The 9,536-nt window shown below is 40.0% G+C and overlaps 1 long non-coding RNA gene across 1 annotated transcript; it reads left to right on the top strand.

Annotated features, from left to right (window-relative positions):
• Nucleotides 1-4,958: 4,958 nt before the first annotated feature.
• Nucleotides 4,959-7,571, top strand: LOC114788328 (uncharacterized). Its single transcript, XR_003749538.1, has 5 exons — nt 4,959-4,986; nt 5,064-5,111; nt 5,192-5,266; nt 7,297-7,341; nt 7,533-7,571. It is a non-coding gene; the product is annotated as an uncharacterized LOC114788328 (long non-coding RNA).
• Nucleotides 7,572-9,536: the final 1,965 nt, after the last annotated feature.

A 9,536-nucleotide genomic window follows, 5' to 3' on the forward strand; every position in this document is an offset into this window, starting at 1 on the left:
CATTTAGAAGACATTCTAATCCAGAGTGACTTATTCAGAAGTGTCTTGCTCAGGGATGCAATGGTAGTAAGTGGGGTTTGAATCTGTGTCACCCACTAGGCTACTAGCATGTAGACCAGTCACCTACTGGCATAGAAAAACCTCCCCAAATGGTGTGGATGTTTCCCAAAATCAGTTAAAAAAACTGAGTTAATCATAAGAGCTAAGTACTTGGTTAAATAAAAAAACAGCACTCCATTTATTTCAATATTATTATATAAAATAATTTCATTCATGTTACCAGTAAGGCCTGTATATGATATAAAATGTATACCATTATTGTAATAGTAATTCACAAAAATGGCTTTAAATTACTTTAATGAAATCTCAAACACCACCTCAAATTGCTGTGCAGAATTAATATGTTTTTCACGTAAACCAAATATAACAGTATACAAAATATACATTCAAAAATCTAACATGCACTAAATTCAAATTTAAAAGTTATTAACTTTAACATTTAATTATCACTTTAATCATTTGCTTGTGTATACTACATAGTTTTTAAAACAGCATTAATTTCAAGCTATCTTAAAAGCCTGAAGACAATTCACAAATGTCTCAAAGGTCATTTTCAGGGGTTGTCACATCCAGAAAACATCCTGCAAATATTTCTCCCTGAGACATGATTTTGACATTGAATTTCACACCACCACTTTTGGAGGTGTGATGCCAGTTCTGGTGTGAAGGTCCATAATTAAAGCAATCACTGCAGCTTTCATCAGACTGGGTGAATAAATGTCCTCCATAAGTATTCTCAACTCTCATTTTTTTCCATGGTCCAAATGGTGCCACAAAACAACAATGTAATGCATGCAACAATTCAAACCAAGCTCGGGCATTAAAAATCTTTAACATCTTTACCTTTGGCAGGATGCAGTACAGGGCATGACATCCCAGGCCTACACACTTGGATTTAAGAGCCTGAGAATGGGAACACCATGCATAGATGTGTTAAGCCTTGCAGAAGACATGATAACATCTGGGGAAACTTTGCACCGCCCTTTGTGGATGCAGCAAGCTGATTCAAAATGCCCACCCCCCTTTTTTTTTTTTTTTTTTTTTTTACATTTTGACTCTATTTGGACTCTGATTACAGGAAAAGTTGGTTAAAAAACTTGTCCTCAGCACCACTGCTGCTTTTCTGTACCTCTCTTTTCATGAGTTTTAGGACCTGCATACTGCATCCAGGGCCTGGGAGCTCGGACACCTGCCTGTGGATGCCTGTATGATCAAGGCGGCCTGGGAGAGAAGCTAGCCCAGGATATTAGGATGACAACATCACTACTTCAGTTCATTGTGCTGAATGCCATGATCCTGTGCTGCGTGGAGGCAAAAAAGGTAAGATGTAAGAAAAAATGACTTAATGTAGAGTCCGTAGTTTTCCTATCTGCTTGTGGAAGGTCACTGCAGAATCTGTGTCAACAGGAGACCCTTTCAAACCATTAATTAGCCTAGGCCAAATTGAGTAATTTAAACCGTTTACAAATCATGTTTGAGATCATGGGAACCCCCCTGGTCACCCTTGTGTTGTTCTATAAGAATAAGGAGGATAATAGAAACCCATTCTGCACAGAACTCAGTTTAGGACATTAGGTAAACTGCGTTGTAACTGTTTACGTGACAGATGAGCTACACCTTGTGCTGCTAAATACCCCATGCGAGGTCAGTGCCCTACCTTGCTTACATACAGTAACAGTGCTATGCCTGTGAGGGCCCTGAATAGGGGCTATAGAATATTTTATGTTTAAATAGTTTTGTTGCAGCACAGCTAACATAAACCTTTTGCGTGTGTTTATGAGCACACAGTTCCTTTTTAGGGAATATGTCGTAGTCCTGCTAGAGCTTGTTGCATCTGGATGTAGTGGATGTACAAACAGAGGGGAGGCAGTAAACAGCGCAGCGCATGTTGCTCGGTGTCCCCTTGAGTGTTTAGTCTAAGCTCCTAAGGGGCTTCTTGATGTCCAGGTGAAGATGGATGTTTTCTGGGTATTAGACGACACACTGCACTTTCCCATGGATAGAAATGCGGTTCTATCTTTTATCTGTTTTTAGTTCTGAAGATGTGCTTTGGTCTGCTGTGCTATGTTTTACCAGCGTATCTCGAAGGGAGGGTACATGCAGTTCACTGCTTCACATGGCCTTGTAAACAACTGACTGCAGGCCATATTGCTAAATGTATGTGTGTGTGTGTGTTGAATTTTTAAATTCATTTTCTTTTTGCAGTGTGTGTGCAATGGAAAGTCGTTGTGCCACTGTGCTGGAATCAAAGGCAACAAAGTAAGTGACACAGACAGCTGTAAACTTTGCCACTGTGTACAACATTTACATCATTTACATTTACAGCATTTATCAGACGCCCTTATCCAGAGCGACTTACAATCAGTATTACAGGGACAGTCTCCCTGGAGCAATTTAGGGTTAAGTGTCTTGCTCAGGGACACAGTGGTGGTTAGTGGGATTTGAACCCGGGTCTTCTGGTTCATATGCGAGTGTGTTACCCACTAGGCTACTACCACCCTACAAGACATGTAGACCCTTGTTTTGAATTAAATGAGTACCTAGTCTATTATGTTTTGATTCTCACACATGTAATGTGTAGCTGCTAATTCATTCATTAATTTGTTTGCTCTCATTATTAACTATTCTATTCTTCATGTTTGGTCATGAATGTGTCATGAAGATATGTTCTTGTAAAGGAACAGTATTCCATTAAATAAAACGAGTTTAAACAAATGTAAACATTTACTAAATACACAATCACATTTTTTATTGTCTGTGCTCTAGTATTATGAATAATACTTCATTCACATATGAATTTATTGGAATTAATTTTGTGTAAGCACACATGACTGTCTCATAATGTTACCAGAGGCAGCCATTTTTGTGTCATGTGTTCAATTGAAAGGCTCACTGTAACTACATGAAAGTAAAAGTAAAGTGATTGTGGAGTGATTGTCATTGTTATACACATCAGGGCACACGATGCACACAATGAAATGTGTCCTCCGCATTTAACCCATCACCCTTGGTGAGGAGTGGGCAGCCATGAAATGTGGCCAGTGACCAGTGTGTGGGGACGGTGCTTTGAACCTCAGTGGCACCTTGGCAGCTTGGGATACGGGTCTGCTTCCTTACCCGCCAGGCCACCACTGTCCCAAAAATGACATTATTTACTAAAATGTTATGATCAAAATTTGGTTAAAATGTATACACACTAACATATACATTAACATTCTTGGGAAGTGCACTATTATTATGATGTACTGCCTACTTTTGGAAAAGGGCCTATGATACCTAAACACTTTGGTGTATACTTGATACCCAAAAAAGCTGAAAATGCCATATAACTTTATATTTTCAGCAATGTTTGGTTATATTGTAATTAAAAAACTGTAGACACTTTGTTCTACTGCGACAATGGAGTGTGGAGGCCACCTAGTGTTGGTCAGTGGTACAGCTTTGTCTGAGATGACACTAAATGCACTGAGTTCCAGAAAAACTTGTAGCATAAACATTTTCCTTCAGTATTGTGTATTCATTGTTCACAAAATCAATGAAGAAAATGAAGGTTGTTATAATTCAGTCTAATTTGATAATTCAATTTCTTTCTTTCTTTCTGTTTCTATCACTTCTACTTTCTTCTCAGGGTGAAAAAGGAAACCCTGGTGAAGATGGGCTTCCTGGCTTTGTTGGTTATGCTGGCAGAGAAGGCAATACAGGACCAAATGGTCCAAAGGTGACCCTCAACTCTGCATTATAATTCATTTAGCATTTTTACTCTTATGTAACTATGTTAATAATGTGCTGTAACAAAAAGTAATTTTATCAATCATGCTCCTATTAATTTCCAGGGAAACACTGGCCCTGCAGGCCCAACAGGGTCAAAAGGAAACCGGGTGATGCTAGATATTAACTACAATTTGCATATCAAATGTGTAGATATCACATGTGATCTTACATCAGCCTTCTTTGCCTCACAGGGAGGAGCTGGAGTAGCAGGGTATGCTGGAAATCAAGGCCTGCCGGTATGAATATCATTTCAAACTCATACTTACTTCAATCACTTTAAAAATGATTTTCACACATGTGGACTGGACTATGTATGTCTTTTGTTTCTGTTGTACTATAGGGCATTCCAGGAAATCATGGGTCATGGGGTCCACCTGGGGACCCAGGCTGCAATGGGACAGAGGTATAATGTCCTGACCCAGTAGAATCTATACCACAAAAAAAAAAAACTTACATTAGTTAGTCATCCTGATGTCTTTCATCAGGGAGAAAGAGGTTCTCCAGGACAGCCTGGCATACCTGGACGAATTGGACAGATGGTGGGAAAATCTTCTTTTTTTTCTATTATAAAACTAATACGCAATAGGATACATGCCACATTTTTGTTTGTTTCTTTTTTTTTTGCCACAGGGACAACCTGGAATCAATGGACAAAGGGTTTGTGTTAAATCATGTTCATGATCTTCACAAAAATGAACACAATACAAACAAAATATCTGTCTTTTGCTTTTGTGAACAGGGAGAATCTCCATCGTTATCTGGCATAACAGGACTAAATGGACGACAAGGGCCGCCAGGAACTCCAGGGAATCAAGTGATTATCATTTGATTGTCCAGGATCCATTATACTGTGATTACAGTAAACTGACTCTAAAACATGTTCTCTTGCAGGGTGTGCCTGGACCACAGGGGGATGAAGGAGATCCTGGTTCATGGGGTCCTCCTGGTCATCCAGTGAGTGGTCCAGTGTGTTTATTAAAATGAAAAAAAAAATTTAACAATATAACAATACCTGAGGACAAAAGCAGGTTAAACTACTGAAATGATTTTTGTAAGGTGTTTAGTGTATTCTTTCTGTATTTGGTGATGTTTGGTTGGGATGTCTTCATTTTTCTCCAGGGCTTGATAGGACTACCTGGCTTGCCTGGATTAAAGGTAACAATGCAATAAAAAGCATTTATTAATTAAAATTCCGAACTACATTCATTTCTTCTCTTTATATTCCATAAAAGGGCTTAGAAGGACGTAGTTCTGGTATTGCTGGTCTTCCTGGTAAGAAGGTGAGTCCTCTCCATGTCTCAGTATCTTTTTACCAGTGTTTAGCTTAAAGATCATTTTAACACCTTCCTCACTTTTGCAGGGAAATCAAGGGCTTCCAGGACCTCCAGGACCAAGGGGTAGTAAACAGTACATTACAGCACCCAAGGACTTAAAGGTGATTTCATTTAGCCATATTTCACTCAGAGTGCTATGAAATAACTTTTACAGCATTTATCAGACGCTCTTATCCAGAGTGACACATGAGGTTATGTAATAAACCCCCCCCCAAAAAAATAAAAAAAAATAAACAAGGCCAAAATTGTAACATTTGATGCTCTCCAAAGCAGATTTCCAACTGTAATGAAGGTTTACGTAGAGCACTTATAATTCACACATGTTAATGAGCATGCCATGGCTTTTGATGATGACAACAGTGAACAAGGCAGCCATGAAGGTAAAAAGAGGTGACTCTGAAAAAAATGATTCATCAAACTTTTTCATGCTACAAACAATACTAAATACACTGCTCCAAAAATGAAAGGGAACACTTAAACACAATTTAACTCCAAGTCAATCACACTTCTGTGAAATCAAGCTGTCCACCTAGAAAGCAACGCTGACAATCAATTGCTGTTGTGCAAATGGAATATACAACAGGTGGAACTTACAGGCTATTAGCAAGACATCCCCAATAAAGGAGAGATTCTGCAGGCTGATGTTTTGGTCACTTTTGAATGCTGGTGATGTTTTCACTCTAGTGGTAGCATTATATGGGTCTACAACCCACACAAGTGGCTCAGGTTGTGCAGCTCATCCAGGATGGCACATCAACGTGAGCTGTGGCAAGAAGGTTAGCTGTATCTGTCAGTGTAGTGTACAGAGCATGGAGGCGCTACCAGGAGACAGACCAGCACATCAGGAGACATGGAGGAGGCCGTAGGAGGGCCCAGCAGCACTACCTCCACCTTTGTGAAAGGAGGAACAGGAGGAGAACTCCTTGCAATTGCCAGAGAAAGCCAAGATTGGCAAATTCTCCACTGGCGCCCTGTGCTTTTCACTGATGAAAGCAGGTTCACATTAGGGCTGCAACAATGAATCGACTAAATCGCTAAAAATCGCTAAAAAGACAATGCTGAGACATTTGAGTATTAAAAAAATTTAGCTGAGTGTGGAGCGGACTAAACACACTCGGTCTCTCTAGCGCACTGATGCCTGCAGAGTTTGTAGCCTCATAGACAGGGCGGAGATACAAGGCCATAATTCGGCTGAATTTTACGCTAAAAATATTTATTATTTTTAAATAATACATTTTGAAAATTAATTCTTCTTAAAATAATCATTAGTTGCAGCCCTAGTTCACCTTGTGCACATTGTGACAGATGTGAGTCTGGAGATGCATTGGAGAATGTTCTACTGCCTGCAACATCCTCCTTCATGACAGTGCATTTTGTGGCAGTGCATCGGTAATGGTGTCAGCTGGCATTTCTTTGGGGGGCCACACAGCCCTCCATACCAGAAGTAGCCTGACTGCCATTAGGTACCGAGATGAGTTCTCCTCCTAATGCAAGACAATGCTAGACCTCATATGGCAATGTGTGTCAGCAGTTCCTGCAAGACAAAGGCATTGATGCTATGGACTGGTCCACTCGTTTCCCAGACCTGAATTCAATTGAGCGCATCTGAGATATCATGTCTCGCTCCATCCACCAATGCCACGTTGCACCACAGACTGTACTGGAGTTGTAGGGAGGTCATACAGGCACATGGAGGCCCCACACACACTGAGTGTCATTTTGACTTCTTTTAACATTAAAAAGTTGGATCTGCTTGTCGTGTGTTTTTCCAATTTAATTTTGAGTGTGACTCCAAATCCAGACCTCCATGCGTTGATAAATTTGATGTCCATAGATAATTTTGGTGTGATTTTGTTGTCAGCACAACAAAAGAACAGAGTAATTGGCAGTGTGTCTCTATGAGTGCGTGCATCTGCATCCCTGTTAAAAAGCCAGGACTTTGTGTAATGAGTCACATTAAAGATGCCAAAAAGTATATATATTTATTGTGGTCTCTTTTTTACACTTTGAAAACCATCCATCTTATGGTTGCTGAACAGCAGTTCTAAACTGGTAGAGAAATACATGTTGGATACATGAATGTCGTATAAATACGTGTTATGTTCATAACATCCAATCTCTTGTTCAACAGGGTGACAGAGGAGATTTAGGTGACCCAGGCTGTCCTGGTAAACCTGTGAGTGTTCATTCTCTTCTGCATGGGACTTGAGACACATGGCATAAGAATGACCTGTTCTTAGCGGCCATTTTAATCAGTCACACCTTTGTTAATGACTGGCCATTTCCACTAATCTATCAAACAGTGAATTAGGTTACTGTCAAAGCGGTGTAGTTGGGCTGCTCCTCTGAATGTCTGTCTGACTTTAGGGGGTTGCTGGGACTGCCTTATACAAAGGACAGAAGGGCGACAAAGGTGACGTTGGCTCTGAGGTGCGGCTATTTTCTCTTACCTTTAGTGCTGTCTGAGTGATTGTAATTATTTATGTGATTCATCACACATACACACAAAGCACATCAAGTATGTCTGTGAGAGGAATTCCCTCAAACGAAAATAAAAGGATTTGGGTGAGGGTGAAAGTTCGGGTTTAGTGGTGACTGTGGCCTGTGTGAGTGGAAATAGTTTCCAAAACAACTCACTCAGTTTCAGTAACCACTTAATCATTTACATTTACATTTACAGCATTTATCAGATGCCCTTATCCAGAGTGACTTACAATCAGTAGTTACAGGGACAGTCTCCCTGGAGCAACTTAGGGTTAAGTGTCTTGCTCAGGGACACAATGGCAGTAAGTGGGATTTGAACCCGGGTCTTCTGGTTCACAGGCGAGTGTCTTACCCACTAGGCTACTACCACCCACTAGGCTACTAATCCACATGTAGGTAGTGGGTGTTGGAGTCAATGGCAGATAAATGGATACACAGCAAGAACTCTAGTCAGGGCACCAGCCCACCATGTTTTTTTTTTTCCCAAAATTTCCATCTAAAATTACCATATTGTCTTAAGGGAAAACCAGGGAAAGATGGCGACCATGGATGGCAACATGGACTCCAGGTACATAAATACACTTAGTTTACTGAGTTAAGTCATTGAATACTACAGTCTTTGTCAGTGCTGTGTCTGCTGGCCTTAACTGAAGCCACTCATTTTGAAGGGGAGCAAGGGAGCTCCTGGCCCCCAAGGACTTCCAGGAAACAAAGGAACAAAGGTTAGAGGTCATTTTTCATTCAAAGTATTATTCACGGTGTCAGTCAATATATGTTTTTTTAATGCCTGTCATGTTTAAACATATATAAAGATTTGTTTGACTACCTTCAGGGTGAGAAGGGCAACCGAGGTCCTGTTGGCACTCCTGGTGATGTGAGTAGCTCACTGATTGCACAAGATTCCCAATGTTTTATTCTTGCTGCTGCTTGTAGAATTAGAACTAACCAATGCAAGCATCCCTAGAGACTTTGTACAGATGATGATGCATATAAAATAAATGGCTTTAGTCTTTATACATTTTGGCAGATAGCCGTTGCATCAAGAAAAGCTAAATTCCTATTCAAATCTCAAATCTCAATTCATACTAAATCAAACATTTATCAGCTATTTACTCACTGTTACCTGCATCTATTTTTGTAGTCCCTGTAATAAATTCTTAACTGTTACTTCACATGCTGCATGAGTATTTTGGTATTGTAAAACCTAAATGTTTCTTGAGTTTAACGTCAGTTAGCATCACTGGTTAGCTTTATGGCCTCACATATCCGAGGCTGTGATTTGAACCCTGGGTCTGGCAATATGTGTGCAGTGTTTGCATGCTCTCCTGGTGTGATTGAATGGTGCTTAAGGATAGTGCCACGCCCTGTGCACCTGCTATGACCCAACTCTGGATTCAGTTCTGGATCACTTGACCACCATGTTTGAATACCAGGTTTGAGTGCATTAGCCTTGTGTTTTTATTTGAAAATAATGTAAATGCAGAAGAAAGAAGCAGCGCAGAAACCCCTTCAGTGTCCAACTACATCTTTATGCAGGTAGTGTCTCTGGTTGGGAAGAATTTTGCAAAAGTTTGGACACACCTACTCTGTAGCAGTTATGTAGACTAAGATGGAAGCCATTTTGAAGGATCCAATGCAAACAAATACATTTTTTTTTACTCATTTTCACTTTCAAAATCTCAGCATAATTATGCTGTAATTACACAAATGAAACTAGGTACAAGTCTTTTTTTAATGACAATAAAATCCCAACACTGATCAGTGATTTAAAATGAAAACAAGGAAGCACAACTCTTAATACATTTTTCATCTCTAAACTCTAGAGTTGCTGTAATCTATTCCCCTACCATAATCTGTCTTTGGTGCCATGGGCCTAGATGCCCATGG

The sequence above is a fragment of the Denticeps clupeoides genome, chromosome 4, assembly GCF_900700375.1.
Source record: "Denticeps clupeoides chromosome 4, fDenClu1.1, whole genome shotgun sequence".
In the NCBI taxonomy this organism is placed as follows: Eukaryota; Metazoa; Chordata; class Actinopteri; order Clupeiformes; family Denticipitidae; genus Denticeps; species Denticeps clupeoides.